General features: G+C 45.4%; 1 protein-coding gene across 3 annotated transcripts in view; it reads left to right on the top strand.

Annotated features, from left to right (window-relative positions):
- The window catches only part of LOC137537571 (tumor necrosis factor receptor superfamily member 1A-like), a 114,838-nt gene that overhangs the window by 48,017 nt on the left and 53,856 nt on the right, over nt 1-12,965 (top strand). The window contains exon 1 of one of the 3 annotated variants that reach the window (XM_068259440.1): nt 3,750-3,824. The exons of the other annotated variants lie outside the window; for them this stretch is intronic. The gene's annotated coding sequence lies outside the window, so the exon portion shown is untranslated. Of the gene's footprint in view, nt 1-3,749; nt 3,825-12,965 lie in introns of those variants that run through there. 3 annotated transcript variants of the gene reach the window in all.

A 12,965-nucleotide genomic window follows, 5' to 3' on the forward strand; every position in this document is an offset into this window, starting at 1 on the left:
CAGCAAAGTATAGATACTGTATGCAGCAGTTATTGTATACAGAAGAGTATAGACACTGTATGCAGCAGTTATTGTATACAGAATAGTATAGCTACTGTATGCAGCAGTCATTGTATACAGCAAAGTATAGATACTGTATGCAGCAGTTATTGTATACAGAAGAGTATAGATACTGTGTGCAGCAGTTATTGTATACAGAAGAGTATAGACACTGTATGCAGCAGTTATTGTATACAGAAGAGTATAGATACTGTATGCAGCAGTTATTGTATACAGAAGAGTATAGACACTGTATGCAGCAGTTATTGTATACAGCAAAGTATAGATACTGTATGCAGCAGTTATTGTATACAGAAGAGTATAGATACTGTATGCAGCAGTTATTGTATACAGAAGAGTATAGACACTGTATGCAGCAGTTATTGTATACAGCAAAGTATAGATACTGTATGCAGCAGTTATTGTATACAGAAGAGTATAGATACTGTATGCAGCAGTTATTGTATACAGAAGAGTATAGACACTGTATGCAGCAGTTATTGTATACAGAAGAGTATAGACACGGTATGCAACAGTTATTGTATACAGAAGAGTATAGACACTGTATGCAGCAGTTATTGTATACAGAAGAGTATAGATACTGTATGCAACAGTTATTGTATACAGAAGAGTATAGACACTGTATGCAGCAGTTATTGTATACAGAAGAGTATAGATACTGTATGCAGCAGTTATTGTATACAGAAGAGTATAGATACTGTATGCAGCAGTTATTGTATACAGAAGAGTATAGATACTGTATGCAGCAGTTATTGTATACAGAAGAGTATAGACACTGTATGCAGCAGTTATTGTATACAGCAAAGTATAGATACTGTATGCAGCAGTTATTGTATACAGAAGAGTATAGATACTGTGTGCAGCAGTTATTGTATACAGCAGAGTATAGATACTGTATGCAGCAGTTATTGTATACAGAATAGTATAGACACTGTATGCAGCAGTTATTGTATACAGCAAAGTATAGATACTGTATGCAGCAGTCATTGTATACAGAAGAGTATAGACACTGTATGCAGCAGTTATTGTATACAGCAGAGTATAGATACTGTATGCAGCAGTTATTGTATACAGAATAGTATAGATACTGTATGCAGCAGTTATTGTATACAGAAGAGTATAGACACTGTATGCAGCAGTTATTGTATACAGAAGAGTATAGATACTGTATGCAGCGGTTATTGTATACAGAAGAGTATAGACACTGTATGCAGCAGTTATTGTATACAGAAGAGTATAGACACTGTATGCAGCGGTTATTGTATACAGAAGAGTATAGATACTGTATGCAGCAGTTATTGTATACAGAAGAGTATAGACACTGTATGCAGCAGTTATTGTATACAGAAGAGTATAGATACTGTATGCAGCAGTTATTGTATACAGAAGAGTATAGATACTGTATGCAGCAGTCATTATATACAGAAGAGTATAGACACTGTATGCAGCAGTCATTGTATACAGAAGAGTATAGACACTGTATGCAGCAGTCATTGTATACAGAAGAGTATAGACACTGTATGCAGCAGTTATTGTATACAGAAGAGTATAGACACTGTCTGCAGCAGTCATTGTATACAGCATAGTATAGATACTGTATGCAGCAGTTATTGTATACAGAAGAGTATAGATACTGTATGCAGCAGTGATTGTATACAGAAGAGTATAGATACTGTATGCAGCAGTTATTGTATACAGAAGAGTATAGATACTGTATGCAGCAGTCATTATATACAGAAGAGTATAGACACTGTATGCAGCAGTCATTGTATACAGAAGAGTATAGACACTGTATGCAGCAGTCATTGTATACAGAAGAGTATAGACACTGTATGCAGCAGTTATTGTATACAGAAGAGTATAGACACTGTCTGCAGCAGTCATTGTATACAGCATAGTATAGATACTGTATGCAGCAGTTATTGTATACAGAAGAGTATAGATACTGTATGCAGCAGTGATTGTATACAGAAGAGTATAGATACTGTATGCAGCAGTTATTGTATACAGAAGAGTATAGATACTGTATGCAGCAGTCATTATATACAGAAGAGTATAGACACTGTATGCAGCAGTCATTGTATACAGCATAGTATAGATACTGTATGCAGCAGTGATTGTATACAGAAGAGTATCGATACTGTATGCAGCAGTTATTGTATACAGAAGAGTATCGATACTGTATGCAGCAGGTATTGTATACAGAAGAGTATAGACACTGTATGCAGCAGATATTGTATACAGAAGAGTATAGATACTGTATGCAGCAGTCATTGTATACAGAAGAGTATAGACACTGTATGCAGCCGTTATTGTATACAGAAGAGTATAGACACTGTATGCAGCAGTTATTGTATACAGAAGAGTATAGACACTGTATGCAGCAGTTATTGTATACAGAAGAGTATAGACACTGTATGCAGCAGTCATTGTATACAGAATAGTATAGATACTGTATGCAGCAGTTATTGTATACAGAAGAGTATAGACACTGTATGCAGCAGTTATTGTATACAGAAGAGTATAGATACTGTATGCAGCAGTCGTTGTCTACAGAAGAGTATAGACACTGTATGCAGCAGTCATTGTATACAGAAGAGTATAGATACTGTATGCAGCAGTCATTGTATACAGAAGAGTATAGACACTGTATGCAGCAGTTATTGTATACAGAAGAGTATAGACACTGTATGCAGCAGTTATTGTATACAGAAGAGTATAGATACTGTATGCAGCAGTTATTGTATACAGAAGGAGAGGTGGTGGTAATTATGAAAGAAAGCATTAGGGATTAGCGTTAGATGAGCATAGTGCTTTTCATGGTGTTTGAAGGCAGCTACATCATCAGATGTCACAACAGCAATTCTTGCATGACTGGTCTGACTTCTGTCTGATGCTGAAGCAGGTCAGGTCTTTGCAATTTGTTTTTTAAAGGGGCACTACAGCGAAAAACTGTAAAATTTAAAATATGTACAAACATATACAAATAATAAGTACATTTTTTTCCTGAGTAAAATGAGCCATAAATTACTTTTCTACTATGTTGCTGTCACAGTAGGTTGTAGAAATCTGACAGAAGTGTCAGGTTTTGGACTAGTCCATCTCTTTATAGGGGATTCTCAGGGATATATTTATTTTCAAAAGCACTTAGGCCTAGTGCACACCAAAAAACGCTAGCAGATCCGCAAAATGCTAGCAGATTTTGAAACGCTTTTTCTTTTTTTTCTGTAGCGTTTCAGCTAGCATTTTGCGGTTTTGTGAAGCGTTTTTGGTGTAGTAGATTTCATGTATTGTTACAGTAAAGCTGTTACTGAACAGCTACTGTAACAAAAACGCCTGGCAAACCGCTCTGAAGTACCGTTTTTCAGAGCGGTTTGCGTTTTTCCTATACTTAACATTGAGGCAGAAACGCATCCGTAATCCAAAATCTGCAGCAGCCCGGGAGTATGCGTTTCTGCAAAACGCCTCCCGCTCTGGTGTGCACCAGCCCATTGAAATACATTACCCAAGCGGATCCGCACCCGCAAGTGGATCGCAAAACGCAGCAGAACCGCTCTGGTGTGCACTAGGCCTTAGTGAATGGCAGTTGCTCTGTCCAACTGCCAAAAAAAACTGTGTAGCGAGCAGGGAAGCTGGCCAGCATCTTTGTATAAATCCTTTTTAGGGAATATCTTTATAAAGAATAAAAGCCTAGCTGAGAATCCCCTATGAAGAGATAGACTAGTCCAAAATCTGTCACTTATGTCAGATTTCTACTACCTACTGTAAGTGACAGCAACATAAGAGAAAAGTAATTTATGGCTCATTTTACGCTGGAAAAAAACGTACTTCTTATTTGTCTGTTTGCACATATTTTAAATTTTAAATTTTTTGCCGTAGTGCCCCTTTAAGACCAGAGACAACAGATACGTTTAATCGGACATGTGTGCATGCGTCCTATTCATGACACTAAATCCGTCCACATGTCTATCCGCTGGCCTCCTGCTGGTAATTTTTTTTTTTATGTGTGACAAGTGACATTAGCACATGGTGCACGGGGGAAAAGCCACAAACTGTCAGTTTGAAATTGTGAAAAATACAAACAACGAGAACGACTCATTGGATAAGATTGGCTGTTCGTGTCAATGTGTTACTGAGCTGCAAAGAAACACATGAAAAGTGCCAGTGTGATCCCAGCCATAGGACAGCTGCCTGCTCATGCCCAGCTAGCCTGAATCACTCTTCACAGTGGATGGAGGCACTCCGCCCATGAATCGGTCTGGCACTGGCTGGCAGCTGCATTTGGCATGGGCAGTTGCTTGGCGTCAGTTCCCTACATGTACATCTGAGCGGGCGGAGGCATCTGCCAGATGCGCCCCGGCAGATGAATGGCTGTACAATGCGGCAACAGAGCCCCTCACCCGACTGTGCAGCAGAAACACTGACAGGCATGGAAATAAAGGGTTATTATTAAAGATTGTTTTACCACTTACTGCAGGTGTTAAAAATGAGTGAATGTCTCCTGCTGTGTGCAGATAATTACTCCTGCAGCGAGTTGGAGGATTTTATGTACAGTTTCAGTTAGTGATTTGGGCTGACTGGCAGGCTGGCAGTAGTAGGTTGCTGAAGAGGACATGAGGATCTTTGAGCTGCACCTGGCAAGTTGCAGCCTCACCACAAACCTGGGTATTTTGTCTGTGGCGTTTCCTGTCTGCAGTGCGAGGAAGAGGTGAAACCGCCCGCTACGCTGAGATAGCTTCATCTAGTTTCTATTGTGACCGCAAGATGACAGAATCTCGGTGCAGAGAGTCGGGGAAAGTTATACCAGCCATGCGCGTGTTACCGAGGTGATGGGAGTCATGCTACACCAGTAACGTTGTGGTGCGCTATGACCGCTCGGTAATTGTACCAGCCTTTCATGAATGTGCCCAATTCCCAGCTTGTGATTGTTCAGATAATGTTGTTGAATCTCAAGAAACGATTTGTCCTGTGAATAAAGTCTGGTACACACATTCAACTTTGATTGGCCAATTTTACCACAAGTATTGTATAGCCTGGTACACATCATGCAATTTGCTGTCAGATAGATGGGTCAAATAGATCATTTCCAACAGGTCCGATCTGGTTTCCGATCGGTTTTCTGATCGATTTGCATATATGTGATCAAAAAAAGATCGGATCTGTCAGAAATGATCCATTGCCCCATCTATCTGATGGGAAATTGCATGGTGTGTACCAGGCATTAGCTTACCTACACAATCTGCTCCTTGTATTCACAATCTGTTCTATATGGAAGTGGTAAAACTGGATGTGTGTACCATGGTTTAGATTTTGGCCCCCTGTGTGATCGAGTTGGACAACCAAGTTCTGAAGAATCATTTTATTGAGGTTGCTCTGTTGTTTGTTACCCTGTTTTCACTTCCAGACCTGTGACACCAGCCATAATACTTGCTGAATTTACTGCAGTGGTGTCACACCTGTCTCTGACACAGTGCAATGCATGATGGGATGGGAGCTGGAGGGCAGTGGGCGGTGCCTTATGAGCCAGACTCTATCCAGAGACCCGTGTTGTGACTTAAGGTAGCTATACACTGGTCGATTTGCCATTAGATCGACCAACTGACAGATCCCTATATGATCGAATCTGATCAGAGAGGGATCGTATGGCTACCTTTACTGCAAACAGATTGTGAATCAATTTCAGCCTGAAACCGATCACAATCTGTTGAGCTGCTCCTGCCGCCTGTCCCCCCCCCCCATCCCCCCCGTATACATTATCTAAAGCTGGCTCCGGGTCCTCTTCTCCGTGCTGCATCCTGCACCGCATCCCAGCGTACACTGTGTCACTCCGTGACCAGGAAGTTTAAATAGAGCGCCCTCTATCCGAACTTCCTGTTAATGTACGCTGGGATGGAAGCAGGAACAGAGCGGTGCAGCGTAGAGAAGATGCCCGGGAGCCAGCGTCAGGTAATGTATACCTGTATCGGATCGGCCGCCGCTAGCGACGCACTCCCTACCCGCTGGCGATCGCCGGTAATTTCCCGCACAGCGCGATCGACGGACCGATCCGATTTCGGGAGGAAATCGGATCAGCGGGTGCGTTTAGGGCGAACGATTGGCAGCAGATTCGATCCCAGTGATCGAATCTGCTGTCGAACGGCGGCAAATCAGGCCAGTGTATGGCCAGCTTAACAGTGTAGAGTTGCCAGAAGACTCCCCCCCATTCCCAGCATGAGGCAGATGCAGGGCTGCCTATTGACTGCACCTCCTCCTAAATGGCATTGTTCATTAATTAAAGCACACTTTGAAGTGAGACAGATATGGAGACTGACACTTATTTTCTTTTACACAGTATCAGATGCCTGGTTGTCCTGCTGCTCCTCTGCCTCTAATACTTTTAACCATAGCCCCTGAACAAGCATGCAGCAGATCAGGTGCTCTGACTGAAGTGTGACTAGATTAGCTGCATGCTTGTTTCAGGTGTGATTTAGAAACACGTGCAGTCAGAGAGATCAGCTGGTATTGTTAAAAGTGATCCTGAAGGGGAAAAAAGTGCCCCTGGGTGGTACTTAGCGTGGGAGGGGGAAGCCTCTGGGTCCTAAAGAGGCTTCCCCCTTCCTCCCCAGCCTGAGGCCAGTTTCACACTGCAAACGTTACACCGTACCGCACCGCCAGAAACAGGCCTTCAGGGAACACCGCATTAATATGCAGTGTTCCCTGTCTGGCCATCAGCCATATACAGTGCATTATAACAGTGAGTTGCTGTAAATTACGGGGCTGTCAGGCCATATGTGGATTTTCTTCTCATTTGCTTGACGTTATGCTGTGGTTCAGCGTTTTCAATATTGTTGTGGATTTATTTATTTATTGTATTTATAAAGCATCATAATATTACGCAGCGCTGGACATTAGTTTAGGTTACTGCCAATATTTAGGGGTGACATACAGCAATATGACAATACAGGAAAACAAGAAATACCAGATCACACAGCACAGTAGGAGTACAAGGTAATGCTTAGTCACTGGAGGGGAACACGGGGATTAGGCAAGTTAGGTTCACTCAGATACATAGCATGGGTGCACAGTAATGGAGGTGCATGATCAGGCAGGACACAAAAGGAGGAGGACCCTGCCCAAAGGCTTACAATCTAGAGGGAGAGGTAAGGACACGAACGGTAGGGGACCAGAGTTCAACTGTAGGTTTAGAGCACTTGTGAAGGGTAGTAGGTCAGAGTGAAAAGTTGAGTTTTAAGGGGCCTTCTTGAAGATGTTGAAGGAGAGGGCTGCCCTAATGGGTGGAGGTAGGGAGTTCCTTAGTGTTGGAGCAGCTCTTGAGAAGTCCTGGAGGCGTGCATGGGACTGGGTGATGCGGGGGGCGGTCAGGCGAAGTTCATTGGAAGAGCGGAGTGAGCGGCTTGGTGTGTACCTCTGAGTAAGATCGGAAATGTAGGTTGGACATGTTTTGTGTACAGATTTGTAGGTCAGACACAATATCTTGAATCTGATTCTGGACTGGATAGGCAGCCAGTGGAGGGATTCACGGAGGGGAGCCGCCCTGGTGGAGCGATGGGAGGAGTGGATAATTCTCGCTGCCACATTCATGATGGACTGCAGTGGGGCTATTCGGGTCATAGGGAAACTAGACAGAAGGGCATTGCAGTAGTCAAGGCGGGAAATTATGAGGGCATGGAGTTTGGTGGTGGCAGAGGTCAGGAAAGGGCGGATCTTGCAGATGTTACGGAGGTGGAAGTTGCAGGACTTTGTGAGGTTTGGATGTGGGGAGTGAAGGAGAGTGCGGAGTCCAGGTTGACACCCAGACAGCGGGCTTGAGAATGGTAGTGTGGTTAACAGTGACATGCACATCTGGGAGGTTTAGGCATGGCCGGGGTGGGAAGATCATAAATTCCATTTTGTCTAGATTTAGTTTCAGGAACCTAGCAGACATCCAGGAGGAGATGGCAGATAGGCAGGAGGAGACCTTGTCCATGGTAGTGGTGGATAGGTCAGGAGTGTGGAGGTAGATCTGGGTGTCATCTGCATCCAGATGATAGTTAGAAACCCATGGAGGAGATATCTTTGCCAATGGAGGATGTGTACAGGGAGAACAGTAGGGGGCCAAGGACTGAGCCTTGGGGGACTCCCACCGAGAGGTGGTTAGGGGTGGATGAGGACTCATTGAAGGAGGTTGTTAAGGAGCGGTTGGAGAGGTAGGATGAAAGCCAGGTCAGGGCGAGATCATGAATGCCCATGGACTGGAGGGACTGGAGGAGTAGGGGATGGTCCACTGTGTCAAAAGCTGCTGAAAGGTCAAGGAGGAGGAGAATGGAGTATTTACCTTCAGCTTTAGCTAAGGCAAGGTCATTGACCACTTTGGTAAGAGCTGTTTCGGTTGAGTAGGCAGGCCAAAATCCAGATTGCAGTGGGTCTAGTAGTGAGTTGGCATTGAGGTACTGGGCATTGGTGTACCTAGGGCATTTGGCACCCGGTGCTGGGTATTAAAAGACACCCCCCCTCCCCCTAAAAAAATGGGCGTGACCACAACCTGCGGCGTGCTTCGTGGCAAAAATTGGCGTGGTCATGACCGGATGAGGGCGGAGCTAACTGTAATTTAAAGTATTAGCTAGTATAGTTGCCCCAGTATAGCTAGTAGTTTCCCCCAGAATAACTGCCCCCAGTGAAGCTAGTATAGTTGCCCCCAATGAAGTTAGTATAGTTACCCCCAGTATAGCTAGTTTAGTTGCCCCCAGTTTAGCTAGTATAGTTGCCCCAGTATAGCTAGTATAGTTGCCCCAGTATAGCTGGTATAGTTGCCCCCAGTATAGCTGGTATAGTTGCCCCCAGTATAGCTGGTATAGTTGCCCCCAGTATAGCTGGTATAGTTGCCCCCAGTATAGCTAGTATAGTTGCCCCCAGTATAGCTAGTATAGTTGCCCCCAGTATAGTTGCCCCCAGTATAGCTGCCCCCAGTATAGCTAGTATAGTTGCCCCCAGTATAGCTGCCCCCAGTATAGATGTCCCAGGAGGGGGGAAGCAGCGCTAGAAGGAGGGGCAGTGGGGGCAGAGGTGGGGAGGGGGGAAATATCCCCCCCTCCCTCACCTGGGACCCCTCCTTCTCCCTCTCTCCCCCTCCATTCAGCGGTGGCAAGTGGGGGCAGCGGTGGGGGCTCGGCGGCGGGGACGGCGAGACATGCGGTGGCAAGTGGGGGTAGAAGTGCGGGCTCGGCGGCGGGGACGGCGAGACATACGCAGAATTACTCACCACTTCCACGTTCCAAGCGCCGGCAGCGTCATGTCGTCACAGATGGCGGATTCAATGAAGGCGGAGATCTGTGACGACATGACGCTGCCGGCGCTTGGTACGCGGAAGTGGTGAGTAATTCTCAGCACGTCTCCCCGCCGCCGAGCTCGCACTTGCCACCGCTGAATGGAGGGGGAGAGAGGCAGAAGGAGGGGTCCCAGGTGAGGGAGGGGGGGGATATTTCCCCCCTCCCCACCGCTGCCCCCACTGCCCCTCCTTCTAGCGCTGCTTCCTCCTCCTGCTCTGTGCTGTGGGGGGTCGTGGCGACACCCCCCTGGGTGTCTGTCACCCGGTGCGCCCCGCCCCCCTGTGCACTACAGTAGGAACGCCACTAGTACTGGGTGAGGCGTTTGTGAACCAGGCGCTCAAGGAGTTTTGATGCAAAGGGGAGGAGGGAGATAGGACGGTAGTTGGAGAGTAGCGAAGGGTCGAGGAAGGGTTTATAATGATGTCACCCCGATACACTGCTCCACCAGAACCCACAGCTCACCCAGACTGCAGCCAATCACAGCCTCCCTCTGCTGGTTAATTCACTAGCTGCCAGTCCTTGTACAACAACACTAACAAAGAAACTATTTGTAAAGAGCTTTTTTCCCATAGGACCCAAAGCGCATAAGCTTGTCTCAGATCAGTACATAGTGATGTGTACAGGGGAAAAAGTCATGTGATCATAAATGCTAGACTAACAGGGGGCTTTTCAGTTTTGATTGATGCCTTGTTCACATCTAAAATTGCAACCGCTGATCCCAGCGTTTTGCGATTTTGTGCACGATTATTTTTAGCGCATCCTGGCGCTTACCTGCACGTTGCGATTTTTTGTAAAGCGCTTTTGCAGAGCGATTTTTTTTTTTTACTTCCTGACGCAAGTCAGCAAGTGAACTCTTTGACCCGGAACACAATACAAAGGGCTAGATTCACTAAGAAAAATAGCATGCCTTATCAAAGTTAGCACACCTTATCAACGTTAGCATGCCTTATCAGAGTAGTATAGCGAGTGCTACGGACTGCCTGCTAATTGGCAACTCCACTCATCCTGCCCTGAGCCCCTGCGGGTTCACAGCGCTCGCTATGCTACTCGGAGAAGGCGTGTTAACTTTGATAAGGTGTGTTAATTTTAAAAAGGCGTGCTATTTGTCTTAGTGAATCCAGCCCAATGTATTTATTCTTAAAAGCGCTGGCTATAGAAAGCGCTTTTTCAAGCGTTTTGCGATTTCCCTATATCTTCCATTATAGGCAAATCGCCTCGAAAATGTTCCAGGCAACGCTTTGGTGAGCGGATCGGAATCGAACCCCTCAGCTGTGAACTCTCTCATAGGGAATCCTTGCACAAGCGCTTTCAGGGCGATTTTGAAAATCGCCGGCGCTTAAAATAAGCTGAAAGTCCCCTTAGTGTGAACAAGCCCTAAGAGTTCAATTACAGTTGGACGGTACGTTGTGATGCGACGTTAAAGTCACAACGCAATGGGAAAAAAAAGGTGGTAACGCACATTAACACTGCGTTACCGTCGCATACAGTAGGTACAAGAAAGCATACAGGCAATGATAAGGTATGCTTTCCTGTACCTGGTAACGTGTGCGTTTAGAGGTAATGTACTGCAGCAGTGCGTTACCATAATGCTACACGTTATAAAGCAACGCTAAGGTCGCACTGTGTACATCCCATAGGATTAGCATTACAGTGCGGCAAGCTGCGTTATAAGACTTTATAACACAGCTCCGCAACGTCCCACTGTGAATGCAGCCTCAAATATGTTCAGGGTTGGAGCTGTCTTGATTAAGTTTGCTAAGGCATTCCAGTGGGTAGGGGCAGCATGACAGAAAGCTCTGGCTCCAAAGGTTTTTAGTTGAGCTCTGAGGCCCTTCCTGACTAGCTGGAAATCGGTAAATCTGCATCAGATATCCTAAAACTGCTGGTCAGTATTAATCTGAATAAACTGCAGCACTATATATATATATATATATATATATATATATATATATATATATATATATATATATATATATATAATCAGTTATTGATCTGGTTACAGGATTACAGTTCTGTGCTTAAAGGATACCTTAGTGCACACAAAAATGTAAAAATGGGGGGAACAGGCATGTGTAGGGGCTCTTCTCATGCCCACTGCCCCCCCCCCCCCCCCCCCCCATTATCCTTGATCGCGCGCCCACCAGCCAGAGCGCTCTGCGCATGCGCAATACATCATGATTACGTAGCTCAGCACCTGCACAGTCTGCACTGGCCCTCCCGCCCAGGAAGGAAGTTTGGGGGATCGGTACACAGTAATGGAGGGCTGCAGAGGAGAACTGAGGGGAGCGGTGGGCATTGAGGAGAGCCTACTACGCATGCCTGCTCCCCCGTTTGTACATTTTTGCACTAAGGTATCCTATATATATATATAGAGAGAGAGAGAGAGAGAGAGAGAGAGAGAGAGAGAGAGAGAGAGAGAGAGAGAGAGAGAGAGAGAGAGAGAGAGAGAGAGAGAGAGAGAGAGAGTAGTATAATTTACCACATTATTGTGTCGCCTCAGTCATCACAGCGGCCGTACTGCAGAGCGTGCGGCTCAGAGATCAGTAATACCAACCACAAGCTAACCGGTTACTCATCTCTGTACCAGCTGAGCGGAGGACTGACTCATCCCTGTACAGATGACATTGCCTCCGGGGTCCCCCCATAATGATGTCACCCTGATACACTGCTCTGCCAGAACCCACAGCTCACACAGCCAGCAGCCAATCACAGCCTCCCTCTGCTGGGTAACTCACCGGCTGCCGGTCCTTCTACAACAACAACAAAGAAACATTTGTAAATTGCTTTTTTCCCATAGGACCCAATGCGCATAAGCTTGTCTCAGATCAGTACATAGTGATGTGTACAGGGGAAATGTTACGGGATCATAAATGCCAGACTGAGCAGGGGACTTCTCAGTTTTGATTGAAATGTGTCCAGAGTTGGAGCTGTCTTAAGTTTGGCAAGGCATTCCACAGGGTAGGGGCAGCATGACAGAAAGCTCTGCCTCCAAAGGTTTTTAGTTGAACTCTTGGGGCTAGATTCACAAAGCTGTGATACCTGCTAACACAGCCGTGATATGAGCTTTGCATGAGTTTTGCCCCAGCTTCGCGCGTAAAGGTTTGCGCACGCTAACATAAGATTTAACATGTGTTAAACTTCGCGTTCGGGCTATTGCAAAGGTTAACACGTGCTAAAATTCACGTTAGTGCTCGATCGCGGCAATTTTGGTATATGGAGACTGCCATATTTATTTCCTTTTAAGCAATACCAGTTGCCTGGCGGTCCTGCTGATCTATTTGGCTGCAGTAGTGTCTGAATAACACCAGAAACAAGCATGCTGCTAATCTTGTCAGATCTGGCAATAATGTCAAACACCTGATCTGCTGCATGCTTGTTCAGGGGCTATGGCTAAACGTATTAGAGGCAGAGGATCAGCAGGGAAGCCAGGCAACTAGTATTTCTTAAAAGGAAGTAAATATGGCAGCCTCCATATACCTTTCACTACAGTTGTCCTTTAAAGGTAAATCCCGCTTTCAGTGAAATAACTCTGTGAACAGGTAGCAAATTGTCTGCTACAATGTGGTGAGGAATTGCATCTCCTGCATGGGTAATATCAGA

The sequence above is a fragment of the Hyperolius riggenbachi genome, chromosome 11 (assembly GCF_040937935.1).
Source record: "Hyperolius riggenbachi isolate aHypRig1 chromosome 11, aHypRig1.pri, whole genome shotgun sequence".
NCBI lineage: Eukaryota > Metazoa > Chordata > Amphibia > Anura > Hyperoliidae > Hyperolius > Hyperolius riggenbachi.